Genomic DNA, 25,556 nt, shown 5'->3' with positions numbered 1-25,556 from the left:
CAAAAGATCTACAGTTCCTGTTTCTCTTTACCCCTATTAAGACAAATGTAGCCTCAGAGCAATAGCCTTGCAGCCTAATGCCGATTTGAGATCAAAGATTAGAAAATGCCAGACCAGATGTCCGAGGGGCAATTACATGAATCTTCGGTAACAAAAAATACATTGTTGCACTGCTACAAATAACAATTTTTTTTTACCACAACTAATAAATATTTAGGGGCAGACATCAAAAGGATTAAATACCACAGTTTTTGTCATGTTGATGCCATACACCAAGCCCCGATTTTTATCCGAACATCGGTAACATCAATGAATACTGCATTCTTTTATCACCTACTCCAGGCTGGTTTTAGACCTATTTTACCTATGTATATAATGGCTAACATATTGGCCATTAAATACATGGACAAGATATCCTAAACCAGCATGAAATAGGTTATACAAATTAAAATAAAACACATTAAGGTATACATGTATATATGTCTTTATTTATATAGCGCCATTAATGTACATAGCGCTTCAAAGTGGTAATCATAAAAATAACAAATAATATAAATAACAGGTCATGAAAATAAGTGCTTCATACATAAAAGTAACATTAAGGAAGAGGAGTCCCTGCTCCGAGGAGCTTACAATCTAATTGATAATTGAAGGTACATATTAAGCCCTTAGTAGCCCAAGTGGTCAGCTAGTCATGAGTTTCCATGACTTTCTGACCACTAAGGGCTACAAAGGGGTTAATATTAACATTAAACTACACTACCTACCCCCTTGGCTACCTCAATGGCTAATAAAGCAGACAAGGGGTTAAAGAAAGGGCTAAGGCAAATACACAAACCCCACTTCACATGCCCAGTACACAACCACCACACACCCCACAATACATATAATATACCACCCCCCATATATACAATATCCCCCAATCCCCCCAAATATATATAATAACCCGAACCCACCCTCGATACATATAATAACCCCCACCACCAATACATATAACAACCACCCACATATCCCCAATACATATAATATCCCCCCACATGTACACTGGCGACACACTTTATTTGAGCTCGGCTAGTCCCGCGAATTCGGGTATACTCGGGTGTATTGAGGTTTGTGACTGTTTTCTGCCCGAGTGCATTGCGTTATTTTCCCGGCAGGGATTGAAGCATTTTATTCCGGCTAGCTACAATACTGCAATGCCGTGTAAAAACACATGAGGGCGCTTGCGAGCTGTTCTCTTGAAGCCGTCCTCTATAGTGAATTGTAATGCAGTATATATACTGTATATATATATACACTGTATAACAACAGCCCCTATAACCCCTAACATACAGTACTGTACAGTACACATACAGTACTGTATATGCACATACTGGGGGCGAGATGCGTTTGCAGCAGAGAGAGATCCGCTGCTCTCTCTGCGCAAACAGCGACACATTGAAAATTATTTTAAATACATTTTTATTTATAGTGTAGATGTGTAGGGGGTCTCGGGAGCTGAACCGCGTTGGTTTCAGGTCGGGGGACCCCCTGCCCCCCGAGATACAGACCCCTTTATGAGGTGCCTGTATCCCTCTGCGTTTAAAGGTTCCGATCACGTGATCGCGGCCTGTTAAACCAAGTAGAGGGATACCGGCACCCCCTAAAGGGGCCTGTATCTCGGGGGCAGGGGGTCCCCCGACCTGAAACCAACACGGTTCAGCTCCGGAGACCCTCTGCACATGTACAGTATAAATAAAACACATACAGTATATACAGTAAATAAACACTCGTTCTTTACCTTAGCGGCTATGCGCTATGGTAAAGAAGCAGCATTTCTGTATTTTTAATAATATTGTACAGTGAGCAGAGGGTTCCCTGAGCCAGAAATCTAAACTCAGGGGACCCCCTGCTCCTGCACAATATTATTAAAAGTACAGAAATGCTGCTTCATTGCCATAGCGTATAGCCGCAAAGGCAATGAAGGGGTTAACCCACCGTGCCCGCTTTATTGTGGGTAGCGGGGGTGGGTGAAGGGGGTATTTGGCCCTTGGTGTGAGTTTAGGACTTGCGGGGGGTTGCGGGTGCACTTAACCCCTTCATGACCGTAGCAGTTAATACCGCTACGGTCATGAAGGGGTTAACCACTCCCGCTACCCCCCGCAAGCCCAAAACAAGCACCGTTGGGGCTAATACCCCCTTTCCCCCCCCCCACTACCCACAATAAAAAATAATCACACAGCATCCCAGCAATACATAAATAAATAAATAAATACAAATAAATACATTTGAAATACATTTGTATTTATAGTGTAGATGTGCAGGGGGTCTCGGGAGCTGAACCGCGTTGGTTTCAGGTCAGGGGACCCCCTGCCCCCTGAGATACAGACCCCTTTATGAGGTGCCCGTATCCCTCTGTGTTTAAAGGTCCCGATCACGTGATCACGGCCTGTTAAACCAAGTAGAGGGATACCGGCACCCCCAAAAGGGGCCTGTATCTCGGGGGGCAGGGGGTCCCCCGACCTGAAACCAATGCGGTTCAGCTCCGGAGACCCTCTGCAGATGTACAGTATAAATAAACACATACAGTATATACAGTAAATAAACACTCGTTCTTTACCTTAGCGGCTATGCGCTATGGTAAAGAAGCAGCATTTCTGTATTTTTAATAATATTGTACAGTGAGCAGGGAGATCCCTGAGCCAGAAATCTAAACTCAGGGGACCCTCTTCTCCTGCACAATATTATTAAAAGTACAGAAATGCTGCTTCATTACCATAGCGTATAGCCGCTAAGGCAATGAAGGGGTTAACCCACCGTGCCCGCTTTATTGTGGGTAGCGGGGGTGGGTGAAGGGGGTATTTGGCCCTTGGTGTGAGTTTAGGGTTCTGTATCTCGGGTGGCAAGGGGTCCCCAGACCTGAAACCAGTGCGGTTCTGCTCTGGAGACCCTCTGCACATCTACACTATCAATAAAAATGTATTTTAAATTTATTTATTTATATTCATTAATATATTTATTTATTTAGATTTATTTATTAATTGTGCTGCTGCTGCAAGTCCTAAACTCACACCAAGGGCCAAACACCCCCCTCACCCCCAATAAAAAAAATTCACGCACAGTAGCCCCACAATTAATAAATAAATCTAAATAAATAAATAAATACATGAAGAGAAATAAATATATACTGTATATATATACTGGATATATATACAGTATATATATAATAACAATCCCTATACATATACAGTATATACTGTGTATATATATATACTGTATACATATATATATATATATATATATATATATATATATATATATATATATATATATATATATATATATATATATAGATAGATATAGATATATAGATATATACAGTATACAGTATATATACACACAGATGATGAACCAATATACAAATACATGTAGAATGGTTATCAAAATCATACTGTCCTACAAATAACGCTTCTCTATACAGACAATAATAATAATCCATTTAATAATCCTAACTGATTTTACAATATAAAACATAACATTCCAATCCACACAGTACATTGCATTTACATTGTATAAATGATGCATAAAATCTATGCACCATATACATTCTGCAAATGAATGTTAACAATATAATTGCAAGCTACTCTAACAGTAAATACAAACACTTCCAAACAAGTCAACTATTTTAACCAATCAAGTAAACCAAAATCAATATATACTGTAAGTACCAACCAGAAAACACAATTTAAAACCAAAGCTAACCCTTACAATACCAAGGATTACATCTATCTAATTGTAAAAAACCTTATACTTTATACACAGCATTGCAATGTACATGATGAACAATACAGTACATTTCCTGTATCTCCCTGCCTTCAGTGTAATCTGTTTAAAGCCCCCTCCCCCCTAATGTTTCTGTTAAACAGATTACACTGAAGGGAGAGAGATGTAAAGGCCTAAAGCCCCCTCCCCCCTAATGTTTCTGTTAAACAGATTACACTGAAGGGAGAGAGATGTAAAGGCCTAAAGCCCCCTCCCCCCTAATGTTTCTGTTAAACAGATTACACTGAAGGGAGAGAGATGTAAAGGCCTAAAGCCCCCTCCCCCCTAATGTTTCTGTTAAACAGATTACACTGAAGGGAGAGAGATTTTACAGAAACACACATTAGGGGGAGGGGGCTTTAAACAGATTAAACTGAAGGCAGAGAGATGTTTCTGTTACCAGTAAATCTCCCTCCCTGCTGTCAGTGCAGTGTATGTAAATGTGGGGAGGGGGGGGACCCAATGTGCATACTGTGAGGTCTAACCACCCTCACCCCCTACCCACATACCATTACCCCCCCCCATCCTGGCCATGGCCCCTCCGCTTCTGCAAAACAGACACAAAAATTAAAACATACAATACAAAGTAATGTCCCCTAACCCCTTAATCACCATAGCGGTTATTAACCGCTACAGTCATGAAGGGGTTAACCCACCCTCACCCACCACTCGGGATGCCTACATACCCTCCCACACTAACCCCCCCCCCCCCCGTGATGCCTAACCACCCAGTCAGTACCCACAAGGGAGGCCTACCCACATACCGTTGGGGAAACACCCCACCCCCAGTACCCACACTAAAAACAGTACAATGACCCACAATAAACAGCATTATATTTATTAAATACATTACCCACCCCCTGTGCCCCCCCGCCCCCCATAAATACAAGATTTATCCTTTTACATACAGGGTTCATAACGCAGCCCCACGCTAGTCCCCGGTGGGCTGGCAGGGCACCTGGACAGACCTACAGTTTACCAGCAGCATTCCACAGGTTCTGGAGGCCTGCTGGTGGATCCTGCCAGCACCATGGCGCCCAGGTGGTCTCCTTGGGTCACCGTGGGCCACAATTGGGTCCCCACGGTAGGCCCAAGGATGTCTGGGAGCCCCGGGTCAAACCCACAGGTGTCTGCGGGGCCTCGGGTGGTTCCCATGGGGGTCTGGGGAACTCACGGGTGCTCACTACGGGTCCGCGGTGCCCCCACAGAAGTGGGACCACACATCATCATCCCCGCACCTACGGGTCGGAGGTGCCCCCACAGAAGTGGGACCACACATCGTCATACCCGCAGACTACGGGTCGGAGGTGCCCCCACAGAAGTGGGACCACACATCGTCATCCCCGCATGTGTCACCCGTGGAACCACCAGCCTGCTACCCTTTAGGATACCCGAGGATACCCACAGGTGGTCTCCATAGGCCCCACGCAAAACCACGGAATCAAACCCTGAATGTAAAAAAAATAAACCTGGCCTATACATTCAATACATACACCCTCCCCCCCAACACCTACAGTACAATAATGTGCAAAATAACTATTATGTGTTTCAAACAATCCAGGAGGAGCAAAATATAGGGAAATAAAAAACAGAAAACAGTGCAAATTTAAGTGCAGTTTATAAAGTGGTGCAGGAAGCACACAGGAGCCTTTTCTGCTCAATATATCCTATCTGCGTGTGTTTTCAGATAGTGACATCACACTATGTGTATTAGCACTGATAGCTAGAGATTGCATAATACCATTTTGATATGACATAATGTATAAAAATGTTTTGGAATGTATTGGATACCATAGCGCTGAGCCATTGACAGCTTGCTGAGCTGGGCGAAACGCGTAGAGTGGTGTTTTGGTCTAGTGAGGGATCCGTAGCTGTACCTTCCACTGAGCAGTGACGTCACACGCGCCGGAGGAGAAACGGAGCTGAGCGTTCCAGGCTGCAGACAGCTGATATCCAGAGCCAGAGAGGAGGCGGTGAGATCGGATTAAACCCCCTAGAATCACTGTGATTGTGATAAATGCTATTTTAATTTTAGCACATTGTAAGTGCACATTTTATATGTTTATATGTTCATATTCATTTTATAAAGTTTTTGGAAAGACAGATCGCGCTATGTAGCTTTGTTTCCTCCCTATGTACACCATGGTTACCCTGACGAGATAAGCCTGGAGGGATATCCACAAATACACAGATACTACCTGGGGTGGCAGCCCAATCTGCCAACTGCATGCTTACCACTTACATCTTGTAAGTAGATAGACCAGCAGAGCCAAGATATCGTCATTAATATTTCATCATAGTCTCAACGTCTGCACTTAAATTTGCACTGTTTTCTGTTTTTTATTTCCCTATATTTTGCTCCTCCTGGATTGTTTGAAACACATCTTTCTACTTGGAACCCTGGAAACAGGTTCTACCAGAGGGTTTGAGCAGGGTTTCTTATTATTAGAGCACTAATATTAATTATTATTGCACTTGCACGTATCACTATTATATGTATTTAAGTTGTTAGCGCCTTATATTCACTTATTCACAAAATAACTATTATCCAGATATGGATAATAGATTAATTGCCCATTATTAAAAACATTAACTAGCATATACAAATAAATAAAGTACTACTGACCTCATCAATACGAAGTGTCCGTTGCCAGCAAAATCCTTGTCCGTGAAAACCATGTGTTTTGGCCGACAAAAAAATAAATGATGACATCAAATGATCACATGGTATGGTAGCCAATCAGAGCTTGGGAACTCCATCCCTACTCTGATTGGCTACCATACCATGTGAGGGCGGCCATGTGCCATTTCATGACGTCATCTTAAAGGCAATTGAAGCAAAGCCATTCTGATTGGCTGTGCTTTCATTCCCTTTAAGTGACGTCATCATTTTTTTTTGTCGGCCAAAACACATGGTTTTCACGGTCCAATCCATGACGCAAAATGTGACGTCATAGGCCTTTAAAAGCCTATGTCGTCTCATTTTGAAGCCAGACACCGCGGAGGAAGGACCTCCGGGAAAGAAAGAAGACCAGGGCATGGCCGCAGACGGGGAGAAGACCCCGCCCCGCCCGCTGGAAGGAGATAGAAGAAAGAAGAACACAGATGAAGATGGATTACAGACAGAAGACCCGTGGATTGGTTTGATTTTAAGTTTAATGTTTATTATTTTCTGGTTTATTATTTTATGGGTTTCTGATCGTGGATTGGTTCGTGAGTAAGCTGCGCAACGGGAGTCAGTGGGGGCAAGTAATGGTATGTGAACTTTTTTTGTGGTATATCATTTCTTGCCACTGTATGTATGTATGTATATATGTCTAGAGAGATATATACATACAGTACAGGGGTAAGAAATGATGTTGTTTTAAAAGCTGGATTAGATGTGTTTTAAATTATTTTGTGTATGCTGCTACAGTATGCTTTATTGTGAGTTTAAAGTATTTTAAAATTAGATAGATGTATTCCTTGGTATTGTATTGTGTGTTTGAGGAAGGCCAGGGATAGGCTTGGTTTGTAAAGGTTGTATTTTTGTCGCTACTTATATTTTTTCAAAGGCTTAATTGTTCTGCTCTAGGCGTGAATTTGTTAATGGTTTTATTGTTCGGGATTTAGTGTGGATTGTTTAGGGATGTAAATAATGATTGCTAATTGAGTTTTGTTTACTTGCAGAATGTATATGGTGCATAGATATTTAGGCATCATTTATATTGGAATGTATGTAAGTTGTTTAAATGGCTTTTCAGAGGTTTAGTGATGATTTAGATTGAGAGATCAGTTATGAATATTAAAGGAAATTGATTTTAATTTAGTGTGTACAGTACCGACACACTTTATTCGAGTGTGGTCGGTACCGCAAGCCGGGAAATCTCCCGGCTTGCTAGTGGCCGCCCCTCGGCGTGCCGCGCGTCATAGACGCGCGGTCACGCGTCTTCGGGAGCGTGCGCCCCCTGCACGCGCGTCCAGGGGCTCCCCGAGGGAGCCCTGGTGTCCCGCGATCGCGGGACAGCGGCAGGGGGTTCCGGGGGACCCGGCGGACCCAGCAGCGTTAGGGAGAGCGCCCCGATCGGAGGGCGCTCTTCCGCTGCTTCGGCGCGCGCCCGTCACTCTCGGGCGCGCGCCAGGCTACTGCTGCGGCAGAGAACGGGCAAATGCTCGAATAAACTCTGCCGCAGCAGTATGTATGGAGAAGTGTTTGGTTGTAGGACAGTGCTTTTGATAACCCTTCTACATTTATTTGTAATGTATATTGGTTTATCATGGGTGTGTACAGTATATAATGTGTGTATATATATATATATATACAGTATATATATATACTGTATATATATATATATATATCTCTTTCTCTCTGTCTCTCTGTATATATATACAGTATATATATATAGTTGCATGATGAAGCCACAGTACAAATTCATGGGTGAGGGTGGGTATCGGGCCTGTGTGGCTTAACCCCTTAATCACCTTTGCGGTTATTATCTGATAAGGTGTTTAAGGGGTTAATTGATATCTGAATGTAATTGCAATGTATTGGCTTTTGATTTTTGTTTACTTGGTTGTAGGGCAGTATGCTTTTGATAACCCTTCTACATTTATTTGTACTGTATATTGGTTTATCATGGGTGTGTATATAACGTGTGTATATATATATATATATATATATATATATATATATATATATATATATATATATATATATATATACTGTATATATCTCTCTCTCTGTCTCTCTGTATATATATACAGTATATATATATATATATATATATATATATATATATATATATATATATATATATATAGTTGCATGATGAAGCCACAGTACAAATTCATGGGTGAAGGGTGGGTATCGGGCCTGTGTGGCTTAACCCCTTAATCACCTTTGCGGTTATTATCTGATAAGGTGTTTAAGGGGTTAATTGATATCTGAATGTAATTGCAATGTATTGGCTTTTGATTTTTGTTTACTTGGTTGTAGGGCAGTATGCTTTTGATAACCCTTCTACATTTATTTGTACTGTATATTGGTTTATCATGGGTGTGTATATAACGTGTGTATATATATATATATATATATATATATATATATATATATATATATATATATATATATATATATATATATATACTGTATATATATCTCTCTCTGTCTCTCTGTATATATATACAGTATATATATATATATATATATATATATATATATATATATATATATAGTTGCATGATGAAGCCACAGTACAAATCATGGGTGAAGGGTGGGTATCGGGCCTGTGTGGCTTAACCCCTTAATCACCTTTGTGGTTATTATCTGATAAGGTGTTTAAGGGGTTAATTGATATCTGAATGTAATTGCAATGTATTGGCTTTGTATTTGCTATGTATGTTGTGGACAAGACAAGGATTTTGCTGGCAACGGACACTTCGTATTGATGAGGTCAGTAGTACTTTATTTATTTGTATATGCTAGTTAATGTTTTTAATAATGGGCAATTAATCTATTATCCATATCTGGATAATAGTTATTTTGCACATTATTGTACTGTAGGTGTTGGGGGGGAGGGTGTATGTATTGAATGTATAGGCCAGGTTTATTTTTTTTTACATTCAGGGTTTGATTCCGTGGTTTTGCGTGGGGCCTATGGAGACCACCTGTGGGTATCCTCGGGTATCCTAAAGGGTAGCAGGCTGGTGGTTCCACGGGTGACACATGCGGGGATGACGATGTGTGGTCCCACTTCTGTGGGGGCACCTCCGACCTGTAGTTTGCGGGCATGACGATGTGTGGTCCCACTTCTGTGGGGGCACCTCCGACCCGTAGGTGCGGGGATGATGATGTGTGGTCCCACTTCTGTGGGGGCACTGCGGACCCATAGTGAGCACCCGTGAGTTCCCCAGACCCCCATGGGAACCACCCGAGGCCCCGCAGACACCTGTGGGTTTGACCCGGGGCTCCCAGACATCCTTGGGCCTACCGTGGGGACCCAATTGTGGCCCATGGTGACCCAAGGAGACCATCTGAGGGCCATGGTGCTGGCAGGATCCACCAGCAGGCCTCCAGAACCTGTGGAATGCTGCTGGTAAACTGTAGGTCTGTCCAGGTGCCCTGCCAGCCCACCGGGGACTAGCGTGGGGCTGCATTATGAACCCTGTATGTAAAAGGATAAATCTTGTATTTATGGGGGGGGGCACAGGGGGTGGGTAATGTATTTAATAAATATAATGCTGTTTATTTTGGGTCATTGTACTGTTTTTAGTGTGAGTACTGGGGGTGGGGTGTTTCCCCAACGGTATGTGGGTAGGCCTCCCTTGTGGGTACTGACTGGGTGGTTAGGCCTCACGGGGGGGGGGGGTTAGTGTGGGAGGGTATGTAGGCATCCCAAGTGGTGGGTGAGGGTGGGTTAACCCCTTCATGACTGTAGCGGTTAATAACCGCTATGGTGATTAAGGGGTTAGGGGACATTACTTTGTACTGTATGTTTTAAATGTTGTGTCTGTTTTGCAGAAGCGGAGGGGCCATGGCCAGGATGGGGGGGGGGGGTAACGGTATGTGGGTAGGGGTTGAGGGTGGTTAGACCTCACAGTATGCACATTGGGTCCCCCCCCCCTCCCCACATTTACATACACTGCACTGACAGCAGGGAGGGAGATTTACTGGTAACAGAAACATCTCTATGCCTTCAGTGTAAGCTGTTTAAAGCCCCCTCCCCCCTTATGTGTGTTTCTGTAAAATCTCTCTCCCTTCAGTGTAATCTGTTTAACAGAAACATTAGGGGGGAGGGGGCTTTAGGCCTTTACATCTCTCTCCCTTCAGAGTAATCTGTTTAACAGAAACATTAGGGGGGAGGGGCTTTAGGCCTTTACATCTCTCTCCCTTCAGTGTAATCTGTTTAACAGAAACATTAGGGGGGAGGGGGCTTTAGGCCTTTACATCTCTCTCCCTTCAGTGTAATCTGTTTAACAGAAACATTAGGGGGGAGGGGGCTTTAGGCCTTTACATCTCTCTCCCTTCAGTGTAATCTGTTTAACAGAAACATTAGGGGGGAGGGGGCTTTAAACAGATAACACTGAAGGCAGGGAGATACAGGGAATGTACTGTATTGTTCATCATGTACATTGCCATGCTGTGTATAAAGTATAAGGTTTTTTTTACAATTAGATAGATGTAATCCTTGGTATTTTAAGGGTTAGCTTTGGTTTTAAATTGAGTTTTCTGTTTGGTACTTACAGTATATATTGATTTTGGTTTACTTGATTGGTTAAAATAGTTGACTGGTTTGGAAGTGTTTGTATTTACTGTTAGAGTAGCTTGCAATTATATTGTTAACATTCATTTGCAGAATGTATATGGTGTATAGATTTTATGCATCATTTATACAATGTAAATGCAATGTACTGTGTGGATTGGAATGTTATGTTCTATATTGTAAAATCAGTTAGGATTATTAAATGGATTATTATTATTGTCTGTATAGAGAAGCGTTATTTGTAGGACAGTATGATTTTGATAACCATTCTACATGTATTTGTATATTGGTTCATCATGTGTGTATATATACTGTATACTGTATATATATATATATATATATATATATATATATATATATATATATATATATATATATATATATATATATATGTATACAGTGTATATATATACACAGTATATACTGTATATGTATAGGGATTGTTATTATATATATACTGTATATATATCCAGTATATATATACAGTATATATTTATTTCTCTTCATGTATTTATTTATTTATTTAGATTTATTTATTAATTGTGGGGCTGCTGTGTGTGTGTATTTTTTTTATTGTGGGTATCGGGGGTGGGTGAATGGGGTATTAGCCCCAACGGTGCTTGTTTAGGTCTTGCGGGGGGGTAGCGGGAGGGCTTAACCCCTTCATGACCGTAGCGGTATTAACTGCTACGGTCAGGAAGGGGTTAAGTGCACCCGCAACCCCCCCACAAGTCCTAAACTCACACCAAGGGCCAAATACCCCCCTCACCCATCCCCACTACACACAATAAAGCGGGCACGGTGGGTAAACCCCTTCATTGCCTTAGCGGCTATCCGCTATGGTAATGAAGCAGCATTTCTGTATTTTTAATAATATTGAGCAGGAGCAGGGGGGGTTCCTGAGCATTAATTTCTGGCTCAGGGAACCCCCTGCTCACTGTACAATATTATTAAAATACAGAAATGCTGCTTCTTTACCATAGCGCATAGCCGCTAAGGTAAAGAACGAGTGTTTATTTATACTGTATACTGTATGTGTTTTATTGATACTGTACATGTGCAGAGGGTCTCCAGAGCAGAACCGCACTGGTTTCAGGTCTGGGGACCCCATGCTCCCCGAGATACAGGCCCCTTTAGGGGGTGCCGGTATCCCTCTGCTCTGCTTGGTTTACAGGCCGCGATCACGTGGTCGGGCCCTTTAAACCAAGCAGAGGGATACCGGCACCCCCTAAAGGGGGCTGTATCTCGGGGAGCAGGGGGTTCCAAGACCTGAAACCAACGCGGTTCAGCTCCGGAGACCCCCTGCACATCTACACTATCAATAAAAATGTATTTCAAATGTATTTATTGTCATTTATTTATTTATTTATTTAGATTTATTTATTTATTTTTTGGCGGCTGCTGTGTGTGTGTATTTTTTTTATTGTGGGTAGCGGGGGTGGGTGAATGGGGTATTAGCCCCAACGGTGCTTGTTTAGGGCTTGCGGGGGGGTAGCGGGAGGGCTTAACCCCTTCATGACCGTAGCGGTATTAACTGCTACGGTCGTGAAGGGGTTAAGTGCACCCGCAACCCCCCCGCAAGTCCTAAACTCACACCAAGGGCCAAATACCCCCCTCACCCATCCCCACTACACACAATAAAGCGGGCACGGTGGGTTAACCCCTTCATTGCCTTAGCGGCTATCCGCTATGGTAATGAAGCAGCATTTCTGTATTTTTAATAATATTGAGCAGGAGCAGGGGGGGTCCCTGAGCATTAATTTCTGGCTCAGGGAACCCCCTGCTCACTGTACAATATTATTAAAATACAGAAATGCTGCTTCTTTACCATAGCGCATAGCCGCTAAGGTAAAGAACGAGTGTTTATTTATACTGTATACTGTATGTGTTTTATTGATACTGTACATGTGCAGAGGGTCTCCAGACCAGAACCGCACTGGTTTCAGGTCTGGGGACCCCCTGCTCCCCGAGATACAGGCCCCTTTAGGGGGTGCCGGTATCCCTCTGCTCTGCTTGGTTTACAGGCCGCGATCACGTGGTCGGGCCCTTTAAACCAAGCAGAGGGATACCGGCACCCCCTAAAGGGGTCTGTATCTCGGGGAGCAGGGGGTTCCCAGACCTGAAACCAACGCGGTTCAGCTTCCAGAGACCCCCTGCACATCTACACTATCAATAAAAATGTATTTCAAATAATTTTTAATGTGCCGATGTTTGCGCAGATAGAGAGCAGCGGCTCTCTCTCTGCTGCAAACACATCTCGCCCCCCGCTGCCCATACAGTAATATCATTTATGTATGTGCATATACAGTAATGTATGTGTACAGTACTGTATGTTAGGGCTTATAGGGGTTGTTGTTATACAGTATATATATATATATATATATATACTGTGTATATACAGTACTGTATATATATATACTGCATTACAATTCATGAATTTATGCCATCTGGTGGACACGCGAAGCATTGCAGCCTATTAAATCCTGATCATTATCATTTAACAGATCAGGCCCCCGCCAGCCAGGCATGAACCGTGGCTGGGAAGGCAAACGCAATGCGGCTTGTCAGAGGTGAGGAGCGGCGCATTCCAGGTATCTGCCAGGTACAAACTGGTCATTTGCTCGAATAAAGTGTGTCGCAGCAGTATTATAATAACACATATAATACCACACACACCTGGGGAAGGCCTCCGGCTCTACTACGATGCTATTGGCAGATGCAGAAGTTGTGTCTGACTTCCAGACAGGCCCAACTTCCAGAGCATACCTGGGGTGGATTTCAGGGAAGGCCCCAGCGGGGAGAGCAGGAGGCAACTTTCACTGCAGGGCCTTAGACAGTTTTTCCGGCTCTCACCCCATGTTGGCAGCCCTGGTCGTAGACACCCACAAATAGCTTGGCGGATACCCTGGTGCCCGTGGTTACTGCGTTGGTGACCCCCGATCTAGGTCCTCATAGTCAAGGTCCCTACTCCTAGCTAGTACCGAGCTTCCTACACCCTGGATACTTGCTGGTTTTTTCTGCCTTGTTACTTTTGACAACTTACTAAGGGGCAGATCCAGAAAGCTCTGTTAGTGACAAGGAGAAGTTAACGTCTTGTTAAGTGCTAACAGGGATCTACAAAGCTGAGTAACGATGCTCTAAGTGCGGTTTTTAGCCGTAACGAGCCATTTTGTTACTTTAACAGATGTTATTGCTAATTATATGCAAACTAGGTGTTTCCTCATATCCACAGAGCTCCGTTGACCTCCGTTATGCTTAACTTAGTCATTTAAGGTTACATTAGTTCAATCATGGCTAAACTTGTCATTACTCCTATCCAAACCCTGCATGTTTAACATCATGTTATAATAGCATTAAAGAGACATCTCACTAGCTAACAATTAATACAAGCAGTTGTTTTCCCATCCAACATTACTCATCACTCTAGCAGCTTTTTTGATAGTGTGAAGATTGAGATAATGTGTGTGGCTCAGGCTATATGAAGACAGACTATCATCACCACCATTTTGGCGCAGTAGCCATTTTGAGTGTTTGAATGTATGTATATCTGTTTATTTGTGAATGTTTGATATGTTGCAGAGTATCTCTGCTGGCTGTAACTCACTCTTGTATAATTCCTACTAGTCATGAAATTAAAATAATTGCATTCGTAAAGAGTTTTTCCTGCCTTAGACATTTTCTGCTGACCTTAGTTTTACTTATCTGACAGATACACGCAGAGGGCTAACAGGGTTACTCCTTAAATCAAGAAGTTAAGGGGCCCACATTGCGGTCGTATATAGGATAAGAATATAGCATGTGAAGCATGTTTATGTATTAATAAGGATTTTTGTATAAGTCATCATATTGTTTTCTATCTCTAAGCCAGTCCCCTTAAGGGGCGTATGACTCGTTTTGAAATGTATAAAAATGTGATGTTAAGCAATATGTTGTGAGAGGCATGAGTTCATTTTTGAATTCTCTCTCACTTGTATCTTGGTGCAGATAATCTCACGTTGATACTTTGAACCCTTGACCCATTGATATTGTTTCTACGCTTTCACAATAGGCAATAATTCCCAATAATGTTTATACTGTTAAACAGGACCACCCACCCCTCCCCCCAATCAATTTTTGTTTGTAAAAAAGTATTCAGAGAGGAAACTAATGTATAATAAACTGAACATATGTATAATGTATATACCTTCTTTATAGGCTTTTCCCCAAAAAAACTTTACTGTAATCCTTACAGTATTAAATCAGTGAAAGGCATCATAAGCTCTCTTAAAAATGTATTTATATGTGTGTGCAAAAAAAAATGTGTCTGGACACCTTAATTGTGTTTTTGACAAAGTTAAAAATACAGGAAAACAGGATTTAAATCATTTTTGTTACTTTACTTTAGTGTTAAATCACACTGTAACAACAGAACTGAAAAGGCAATACATCACAACATTGGAAAATAAACATAGTATAATATATTTAATAACATGGTGTTCCTTTGCCTTGGTGAGCAGTGGAGGCATGCAGGCAGTGCTAGTACCATCATAAGTGAGGTTCAGCTGTTGAGTAGGTTGGCTCATCTGCAGGTGTAGAAATTCCACTGAACTGTGTGACAGTTGGCATGGTAAGGCGAGATGGTTGTCTGACAACCTCTATGGCCTGTTGGATCACATTTATTAATTTTGTTCATACTGAGTTTATGATCTGCCTATGCTCTGATGACTGCCACAGACTCACAATGGTGTCTCCTGCCATCCTTTTTTAGGAGCGGTTTGTACCGACATTGCTGGCAATCGACAGCTATCAACTGCTATTGCACGATTGCAGCATTACCAATGGCAACATCCAAAGCATGAGCCTCAGTTGGAGAACGAGCAGGAGGAGGTGCCGCAGCAGGAGGAGGTGCCGCAGCAGGAGGAGGTGCCGCAGCAGGAGGAGGTGCCGCAGCAGGAGGAGGTGCCGCAGCAGGAGGAGGTGCCGTAGCAGGAGGAGGTGCCGCAGCAGGAGGAGGTGCCGCAGCAGGAGGAGGTGCCGCAGCAGGAGGAGGTGCCGCAGCAGGAGGAGGTGCCGCAGCAGCAGGAGGTGCCGCAGCAGGAGGAGGTGCCGCAGCAGGAGGAGGTGCCGCAGCAGGAGGAGGTGCCGCAGCAGGAGGAGGTGCCGCAGGAGGAGGAGGTGCCGCAGCAGGAGGAGGTGCCGCAGCAGGAGGAGGTGCCGCAGCAGGAGGAGGTGCCGCAGCAGGAGGAGGTGCCGCAGGAGGAGGAGGTGCCGCAGCAGGAGGAGGCACAGTAACAGGAATCATAGCAAGAGCAGCACCTAGAATGGCAGCAGGAGCTATAACAAGAGCAGAAACAGAAGCTACTACAGGAGCTACAACAGGAGACACAACAGGAGCCACAGCTGGAGGTTCCACCATTAAATTTAAATGAAGATCTTCTCTGGCTTTCCCTGCAAAGTATACTGCTGAGAACCGTCTCCCACTGAGGCTGGAGTTTATTATGGGATTCGGTAAGATGAGCCTATATATAGAGAACACAAATGAGTATAAGTACAAAACTGTGTCAGAATAAATATTAAATTACAGCCCATAAACTCAAAAGGGTGTGAAGTTTCAACATGCCTTTATTTTCATTCAACTGAATGAGACTAGAGGCGTGCTAAAGCTTAGCACCCTTTTGTGATTCTGGTCATATATGTGCACATTATATTCAACATGTACAGTATACCATCTGAATGGAAGTAGAAAATGTATTTATTTTGTAAAATGTTTTACCAGGAAGTAATAATGAGAGTTACCTCTCGTTTTCAAGTATGTCCTGAGCACAGAGTTATCATGACAGATACATGGTTACAAACACATAGTTACATTAAGTGAGCAAGGATATACATTATATACAAGACATTACATGCACAGTAAGAGATAGTACAGTATGTTATAGGCGTACAGTATATAACAGTTACAGACCAGATTAAAATGTAATTGTGATGGTAAAGGGGTAAACAGGCTTACAATAAAGGTTAAGCAAATCTGGTTACCCCTGAGAACTGTGGGCCCCTGGCAGCTACCTAGCACCATAAGCCATGGGCCAGGTATTATAATATGTAAAAGTTAAAGTGTCCCCTGCTTTTCCACTTTTCATGTTCCCTGTTCCCTAGACTCATGAAACTTGCTATGTGTGAGTTTTAAGTGGGATATTGTCACATTGTGCTCACCACAAACAAGACGAGACCCCGGTACTGAGATGGCAGTAGTAACAAACACCAGCCACAGGCATGGGGGCTACGTCTGGGGTGTAGGTTTGCCTTGATAGCCGGGTTAGGGATGTAGAGATCAGAGTAGTCTTTATACTTCCGAGTTCAACGTAGGAGATATCCGAAGAGTAGAAGGTACTTTTGCCGAGGTCAGGGTTGGAGAGTGGAGAGTGGTCGAGGTACAATGCCGAGTTCATGATTAGAGAGGAGCGAGGAGTCAGAGATAGCCAAGATCAGGAGCCAGAGGTTGGGGTAGTCAAAGCAAGCCGGTTCGGTACACAGAAGATCAACTGGAACAAAGCAACAGGACAGGAACAGCAAGGGTGAAAACAGGTAACAAGAATCTATGCTCAGCCAATGTTCCTGTGACATTGGTGAGCATATATAGGCTGGATCAGCCAGCCCCTAAGGGGGTGGAGAGGGTGCGTGGCGTCCACGGCAGCCGTGATAGGTCTAAGGCTTCCAAGAACAGGTGTAGCTGTTGTGCAGCTAATGAATGCTTCTTTGAGCAGGTGTAGCTGTTTGGCAGCTAGTGGATCTTGACACGGAGCTTGGGGGCGTGGTGCACGTGTCACGTGCAAGCTCCGTGCGCAGTCAGTGTGCGGCACGATCCGGGGGCGGAGCCTGAATCTGCGGCGTCGGATGACGCCATTTTGGCACGTGTGCATGCTGCGCGCATTTGGTAAAGAATGCAGTCCGTTGGCAACCTGCTCGTGCGCGGTCGTGCTCGGGAGGATGCGCGGGACGGTTGCAAGTCCGTAGACCTTACAGATATTTGAGTAGAAATGCAATTGTTTTGTTTGTAGGAGTTCAGAGCCCAAAGATACCGGTAGTCCCTTGATTCTCCCCGGCGTGCAGGCATGATTTGCCGGTACGCTGGTTGAATTACACTGGGGCTGCCCAGTGTCCCCCAGCCTCCTGGTTTTCGAGCCCAGATATCCCAGTCCTATTTCCTTTACAAATATGAGTCTCCCCAAGTGTTCCCATGTATTAAAGTATATTTTAAATAATTTGTGCTTTTACTATAAATGTCTATTCAGTCAGCCTAGGCATCCATATATGTGTCGGAGTTCAAAAAGAGACGGGATGTTGAGAGGTGTTGGGGTGCTAAGTGGCCGGGGCAGGGTGGAGTACTGGGTCTGGAGAACAGAAACCCCCTGCGGGGAGGACACTCTGGTCTGCCAGACTTAGTGGAGCCTGCCCAGTAAGTGGCAATGTGTTGACTTGGGTAAGCGGCAGATTGTTGGCGCATTTCCTATTGGTCAATTCGTATGTCCCGCCCATGGGGCATCCTGAGCCAGCTTGGCATGCCCCCTCCTCTAACATCAGCCAAGAGATGAGCCCCTGCTTCTATTGGCTAGTGGGATAGGGTTCCCGTGCTCTGATTGGTCGCTCCTCCTACCTCCATGGGATTTGGATAGCTTAGCTGAGTGTATGTAAGGAGGAAGCTGACTCAGAGAACCAGATGATCTAGTAGGTTGTGTTGATGAAGCTAGGGCGGGATTTTCAAAGTTGCTCTGTCACAAATAGCAGAGCAACCAGCTTTGTTTTGAAGCTAGGAATGTCTGCCCTGCAAAGACTAAGTCAGACGCAAGGTCCAAGTTCTCGTTTTTGAACGTAGCGGTCGCAGCTAGGAACTGAAGCCGAAAAGAGGACCAAGAAACCCGGGTGTATATCCCGGTTAAGGAAAGCCTACCAAAGCAGGCGCCCTACACCTAGTAGAGCCTAGATTTGACCCCCAGACACCCAGTAAGTGTGCTTTTACCTGTATTTTGTGTATTCATTGTGTTGTACGCGGGTTTACCCAAATAAACTGCATTTTGTTCTTACTACTGTACCTTGTTTTGCCTAGTGAATGATCCCGGTACAAATATAAATAAGTGTTAAAAGTCCTGGTCTCCCGTGACAGTAATTACATGTGTTTAAATGTTGAATAGCTTTCCTAAAGGGTGTTAAGGTTCAATGTGTCTTTAGTGTCTATGATTTGATTGTGATCTGAGCCATGGTAAAAAGTTAGAGTCATTTGTGCTAGTAGTCCTACATTGTAAAATGTGCAGAAAGTTTTTATTTGGGAACATGTCTAATAATTAACAATTGATACATTGACAGAAATGTGATCTAAAACACTGGAGAGTATACCAATGAGTAGTACAGTATATGGTTAATGATATATACAGTGATGTAAGCTAAAATAATAATCAATTCACTTACGTGACCATAGAATAATTTTTCTAAATGTCAATTCGTATACATATTTTGAAAAACTCATTATAGCAAGATAATGATTCTTATACTTGTGTGTTAATGAGATTGTACATGCTATACATTAGTTTATAATGTCCATGTAATTTTAACATTGTTGAATAATGGAGTTATGTGCTTTACATGTGTGGAGGATTATTTGGATATCGTGATTTTTTTGTTAGTCATAACGCATGATCATTTTAAGATAACTTACCAGCTTCTTTTCTCCAGGCCAGAACTCTCTACTAAAGTGGGGAGACTGACCACCCGTGAGGTTGAAATGACCTCCATCAGTCTGTGTTCGTACGGCTCAAGGTGGAGCTCCTTAGCTGCACCACCACCTGTCCTTTTTGCAGCCCTGGCATAGTTAGACAGCTTTTGCTTCATTTTCCTTTTGATGTCAGCCCATCTTTTAACATGTCAGTGGGTCTGACAGCATAGCCTAAATAGGTGATGGCATCAAGTATGTTGTTCTAGGTAGCATTTTTTTTAATGAAGTGGATGTGCGATTATGGCTATCATGCCTACACACACACCATATAAGCACCAGACTGGCCCCACACACCCATACATCACCAAATAAACGCCCAAAAACGTATACATATGTAACAACCTTCCCCCCTCTAAGGGAGATTGGTGTGTTACTGGTGTTTTGGTGCTCACCTGTTTGTTCCCAGGAGGCTGAGACTCCGCAGATGTAGTAGGGGTTGGGTGCAGGGTTATTTTCCTCAGTTTTGTGCAGCGCCTCCATCCTGCAGAGATTCATCCATACAGGAATTTTCCATCTAGCAAGAAGCACATTGCAGTACAGCAACAATGCAACTTGTCTTTTATTCTGGGTCTCACAGCACAGATACATCCTTACAGCATACACAGTCCTTCTTCTCATGAGGCATTCTGGCCCAGGGGTATCCTTCTCTCTCTCCTATGGGGAAAGGCAGAGCAGCCAGAGCCCTGGCTACTTTCTGTACTCAGAGACACCTCACCCCCTAAGGGGTAAGGCAGAACAGGACTCACTCAGAACTCTCTTCCCCCAGAGGGGACAGAACAGACCAGAACAGACTAGGGAGGGGGTCCTCACCCTTTATACCTGGGGAGGGTTTAATTCCTCTCCCCCATATCGGGGCAGGTCCAGATGACATCACAGGCCTAGTCAGATCACCCCCTTACATGTGACTCCAAAACCAGGCTTCTGCACCTGCACTTGGCAACTTACAGTAGTGTCTCTCAGGTTAGCCATCTCACATGCAAGCCCATGTGCAAGAGACTTAACCTAAGCACTGTTGGATGATACTAAACAGACAGCACCTAGGGCAAAGGATATTAGTAGCCAGGGGCTACATGGGTACACATACACCAGATGAATCCCCCATTTTCCATACATGTAGCAAATTAATCCCCCCACATACATCAAATGAATCCCCTACTTCTCATAACTACACAAAGTAACCCCCTACATGTACCAAATTAACCCCCACATTGCCCATACATAATAGCCCAATTAAGCCCGCCCTCCAACAAACAATTAGTGCATGCACCAAAGTAAAACATGATAATCAGCACAGACTCTTCTAAAAACAGATTATTTTATTACCACCTTTAGGTATCTTTTAATTTTTTTGACCAATGTTTGTCTGTGTCACCTTGGTGGAAGGCACATTCTGCTACTACTAGCACTACTTATTTTATTTGTGTATGATGTATTTAATAAAATTATGTTTTAGATGTAGCAGAGTATACCTCTTGGCATCTGGGGGTGCATTTTCCCTTAGGCCCAAGAGAAGCTCCATTGATCGTAGTTTGTGCACTGTAGGGTGGCCCATAGCTAAGGACCTTCCCAGAAGTGAGGATTCGGTGACAACGTGGAGTGGGACGGACGCCGGTGGAAACCTCCGAGCCCTTCACGGACCATGTGTGCGGCTGCCGGTGGTAAGGAGTGAGGGGAGTTTTGTTGGAGGCCCTGCATCGTGGGACACTGCATCTGCCTCCATAAAGGGAGTCGGGCCAACGTTGCCCAAGCTTGAGAGGAAAGGTACCCAACTGTGGATCAACAAAATAAGGGGGGTAGTGCTACCTCTCACACGTTCCTGGACATTGTGTGTAACACGTTACATCCATATATATCTGGGTTTGGCCTAGAAGGAGGAATAGGGTGTTCTGATATTCTCCCTGTAAGAGGAGAGGGGATTGTCATTTGGGTACAACATTTACTATTGTTCACATATGTACAGTATGTTGTGTGTGTTGTATTATGTTTATACCATGAGGGTAAAGTTTCCTGTTGGTTTATCTTATTGTGCGAGTGATTATTACAAGGGGTTATAATTTCCTGTCTGTGGCCGGATCCTCACAGGTGGAGGTACTGCACCCTACACCCAAAGCTCCGTATGTGCGGAGGCTCAGGCTCCTGTATACCAAGCAGGTGAGCACCACAGCACCATAACACCTATTTACCAGCAAATCTCCCTTAGGGGGGGAAAGGGGTGTTACAGTGGCGGCCAGCTTTAATCTAAAGCGGCTGCCTCCGCGGGTATTTTTAACCCGCGGACGGCGCGCGGCTATCTTCTGCCGTTTTCGGCCGGTTTTCCAGCGCCTCGGGCGCTTTCAATAATAAGCGCCATTAGCGCTTATCTATTGAAGCGGCCGCCGCACGGGAAACTCTGATTCAAATCAGAGAAAAGCCACGCGGTTGGCCCGCATTTAACCCGGCAAGCTTTAGAATAAAGCTGGCCGGGACAGTACATAGATCACCCATACCTTTGAAACATTGGTATGCTGTGATTATCGTTTTTGACCACAACATTGTAGCCACTACACAGCATTCTTTATCTTTCCAGCTTTCCTCTGGAGGTTACATTGATTCCCATTTTCTCGCGTGATACTTTTAGGCTGCGCTTATAGTGCCGGCGACGGCGACAGCGACGGGACGTCGCTTCAAAAGGGGCGACAGCGACGGAGCGATGGAATGACGAAGAGACATGAATCTCTATAGTCAGTAGAATTTGATTTTTACAGAGATGTCTCCTCATGTGACAGACTGTAACCGAGCAGATAGCTTCTGATCTGATGCAGGGGGAGGGGAAATGTGTCTGTGTGTGAGTGCAGGGAGAGGGGGGGGTGTGGGATTGTGTGTGAGGGTGGATTGTGTGTGTGTGGGATTGTGGGATTGTGTGTGATTGTGAGTGTTTTTGTGTGGGATTGTGTATGTGTATTTGTGTGGAATTGTGAGTGTGTGTGATTGATTGTGCGGGATTGTGAGTGTGTGTGATTGATTGTGTGGGATTGTGAGTGTGTGTGATTGATTGTGTGGGATTGTGTGTGTGTGTGTGTGTGTGTGAGAGGGGATTGTGTGTGTGTGCTAGGGGGGATTGTGTGATTGTGTGTGTGGGATTGTTATTGTGGGAATGTGGGAGTCATTGTGTGTTTGTGTGTGATTGTGTGTTTGTGTGTGACTGTGTGTTTGTGAGTGATTGTGTGTGTGAGATCAGGGCCGCCAACAGAAATCATGGGGCCCAGGACAATTGAAAGGTGCAGACCCCTCCCAACCCATAGCGCACCTACCACGGAAATATTTTTTTAAAGGGTAACTTTTACTTAGCCCCCCAATACATACAAAAACACACCCCACCAATACATCTAAAAATACTCCACTCCCCCCCAATACATCTACAAATATACCCCACTAACCCCCAATACATCTACAAATATACCCCACTCCCCCCCAATACATATATAAAATACACCCCCAATACATATACAAATCAGGCTTGCCTTGGGGATTATCACAGGTCGGGCCGGTGGCTGCAGGGGGAGGGCGGTGTGGTGGTGGGGGGGGCAGTGCCTGGCAATGGGGTGGGGGCAGTGGCGGGGGCCCAGCATCTGGCGGGCTCTGGGGGGGTGGTGGCGGGGGCCCGGCGGCTGGCGGAACTGCGGGGGGCGGTGGGTGGCGGTACCTTGGCGGCTGGGGGGACTGCGGGGCTGGCAGTGGCAAGGGCCTGGCTGCAGATCACAGCAGTTGCTGCCGGCCCTGCCCCGCTGCAGGCAACTCTGTCCCACATTGGCTGCTCGTGTGTGCGCCGGGCCTCCCTCTCACACCGGCAAGGCGGAAGCTTAGCCCAACTGACTTCCGCCGCTGCCGACCCGGCACCGGGTGCAGCGCTTTATTATTGGGGTTGTATTTTTATATGTATTGGGGGGTGGGGGTGTATTTTTATACTGCTGCGGCCAGCTTTAAGCTAACAAATGCCCGTAATTTTCCGGGGCTTTTTTCGGCTGGCGCCGAACTTGGCCGCGCCCCAGCCGCATCTTCCCTTCCTCCCTTCCTCCGGTCCGCGACCCCTGGCTTCTCCGCCTCTGCTTCCCCTGATCCCCCCACATCCCCCACACATACAGCGTGAGCCCCAGCGTCACGGATGCCTTCGGGATGCCGGCGGAACGGAGGCAACGGAGGCACCAGTGCCGCGCGGTCGCGCAGCACGGATCGGGGAAAAAACACGCCTGCATGCGGTTTTAAATTACCCGCGGTGGCGGCCGCTTTTAACTCAGGGTGGCCGCCACTGTATGTATTGGGTGGTTGGGGGTGTATTTTTATATGTATTGGGGTGTTAAGTAAAAGTTGTACGCTAAAAAAAAATTCTGTGGTAGGTGCACTGTGGGTTGGGGGGGAGGGGGCTGCTTATTTCATTTGAAAAGCCAGGGTGTGCAGCACACAGCAAAGATAGAGAGAGCAGGCCTTGCAATAACAGTCCTTTATTGATGGGTCATATGGGTGTGGGACAGCAGCAAACCTTCAACGCGTTTCGTTCAAAGAACTTTATCAAGAAGTGCTGTATGATCAACAGTTTAAATGCAGCTGACTGCCTTGATTTCGTGCCAAACAGTGACGTCACTAAGCGTCATCAGCCAATGAAAAATGTATACTCTGCGCATGCGCCCCGCGCCAGAGTATTCAGAGATTCTCTGCTCATACCAGCCGTGCTCAATCATGAGCGGCACGCCTCTCAGGGCGGCCTCATCACTAAGAGCACGCCTCTGGCAATTGCAGAGGAACACCTCCTCCTCCCCGCTCGGCACATGTGCTGGTAAAAGATTGTATATTCTCCCCAGTTCTACACAGCGACCATGAAGGTGGCTTATGTCCAGATACTGGCAATTGTGCTATAATTATACACATATATATACTGTATGAGGAGAATCCACACACATACATACATATACTGGGGAATCACTAGACAGTCAGCTGCATTATATAATACATAAACAAGTGCAGTCAATTGTAAAACAAAATATATATGAAAAAAATATATAAATAAATACAAGTAAATACAAGAAAAGATATTAGAAAAGATTTTTTTTTAAAACTTATTGAATATAAGAAAAAATGCATATATCAAAACAATTATATGTTAAAAAAAAAACTATTATACCAAAATAAATTTATTAATTAAAAAATGCTAAAAGAGCAATGTTAAAACATAATTAAAGGAAGAAAGAATTGCTATTAAGACTTTGCAGGATAATCCCATGCTAGTCATTAAGAATGCAGATAAAGGGGGTGCTGTGGTGGTTCAGAGTAGGACTGACTACTTCAAGGAAGCTTTCCGCCAACTTGGAAATGTGTCCTCCTACTCTGGACTACCACGGGACCCCACAAACTGTTTTTTGAAGGAACTCCTTGAGTTGGTAGATCTGGGGACAGCTACACATGTATTGACAAAACATGAAACAGATTTCATTATTAATCTCCATCCTGTCATTCCCATATACCACCATCTCCCAAATATCTACAAGACTTTGGTCGACTCTCCTGGTCGGCCAATAGTCTCCAGTATTGGATCTTTGGGAGATGGTCTGTCTCAATATGTGAATGCATATTTACAGCCCTTTGTAAGGGCACTGCCGTCCTTCATTTTGGATTCAGGGGATTTGCTCACAAAATTCCAAAAAATCACATGGAATCAGGATTACTTGTGGGTTTCTATGGATGTGGTCTCCCTATATTCGATCATCCAGCACGATCTGGGTATGACAGCTGTCCGC

Source organism: Ascaphus truei, chromosome 5, assembly GCF_040206685.1.
Source record: "Ascaphus truei isolate aAscTru1 chromosome 5, aAscTru1.hap1, whole genome shotgun sequence".
NCBI classification, from domain to species: Eukaryota; Metazoa; Chordata; class Amphibia; order Anura; family Ascaphidae; genus Ascaphus; species Ascaphus truei.
Note: the sequence above shows the minus strand (reverse complement) of the source record.